The 1,444-nt window shown below is 45.6% G+C and overlaps 1 protein-coding gene across 2 annotated transcripts in view; it reads right to left on the minus strand.

Annotated features, from left to right (window-relative positions):
- Positions 1-1,444, minus strand: part of ENTPD5 (ectonucleoside triphosphate diphosphohydrolase 5) — a 62,492-nt gene that overhangs the window by 24,601 nt on the left and 36,447 nt on the right. The window lies entirely within an intron of this gene.

Consider the following 1,444-nt stretch of genomic DNA (forward strand, 5'->3'; position numbering starts at 1 on the left):
GAAACCCCATCTCTACTAAAAAATACAAAAATAAGCCAGGCATGGTGGCACACGCCTGTAGTCTCAGCTACTCAGGAGGCTGAGACAGGAGCATTGCTTGAACCCGGGAGGCAGAGGTTGCAGTGAGTCAAGCTCATGCCACTGCACTCCAGCCTGCGCAACAGAGGGAGACTCTGCCTCAAAAAAAAAAAAGGAGAATCCATTTTATTTTGACAGTCCTAATAAAAATCCTTCTTCTTTTTTTTTGAGACAGTCTTGCTCTGTCGCCCAGACTAGAGTGCAGTGGCGTGATCTTGGCTCACTGCAACCTCCGCCTCCCAGGTTCAAGCGATGCTTGTGCCTCAGTCACCCAAGCAGCTGGGATTACAGGCATGTGCCACCACACACAGATAATTTTTGTGTTTTTAGTAGAGATAGGGTGTCACCATGTTGGCCAGGGTGGTCTCGAATACCTGACCTCAAGTGATCCACCCGCCTCACCTTCCCAAAGTGCTGGGATTACCATGCCTGCCCAATTATTCTTTTATATTGTGATCATTTTAGTTGATTATTTCTTTTTCTTTTTTTTTTTAGGTGGAGTTTTGCTCTTGTCGCCCAGACCAGAGTACAATGGCACGATCTCAGCTTACTGCAACCTCTGCCTCCCGGGTTCAAGCGATTCTCCTGCCTCATCCTCCTGAGTAGCTGGGATTACAGGCGTGTGCCACCACACCTGGCTGATTATTTCATGTTTCATATAAATCAGCTTTAGGCTGGTATAGTGAAGAAAACACAGGAGTTAGAGTTGGAAGACTTGCTTGCTAGCCCTGTGGCCTAACTTAGGTCACTTGGCCTTGTTGGGACTTGGTTTCCTCAAGTGTGGGATGGGAGATACACCTCCTACCACCACTAAACTGTTGTGTGCATGAGGCAGAGTGCATGTGGTTGCCACACAAGCTGTGGCAGCAATGACGCAATACTTTTGATGATCTCCTAAAGAACATGTCAGACTCATTTTTGTATCATCATATGGCACACAGTAGATGCTCAATTTGTAATAAATGAAAACCATTATTTTAAATCCATTATTTCCCTGAGTGAACTTTTATTCTGATATCTGACTGCCCTTTGATCGTTATTGTTAGCAACTATAACACAATCACCTTTTCTAAATGCCAAGTCAGTTTCTAATAATGTAGTTGCTTTCAACAGCTCCTAATTTTTCTAGTAGATTTGCTATCCATGTACTACTGAACTAAGAAAATACATCCTCTCAGGGCCGGGCATGGTGGCTCATGCCTGTAATCCCAGCACTTTGAGAGGCCGAGGTGCGCGGACCACAAGGTCAGGAGTTCAAAGTCAGCCTGGCCAACATAGTAAAACCCCGTCTCTACTAAAAATACAAAAATTAGCTGGGCATGGTGACACATGCCTGTAGTCCCAGCTACTCGGGAGGCTGAGGCAG

Source organism: Mandrillus leucophaeus, unplaced genomic scaffold, assembly GCF_000951045.1.
Source record: "Mandrillus leucophaeus isolate KB7577 unplaced genomic scaffold, Mleu.le_1.0 Scaffold228, whole genome shotgun sequence".
NCBI lineage: Eukaryota > Metazoa > Chordata > Mammalia > Primates > Cercopithecidae > Mandrillus > Mandrillus leucophaeus.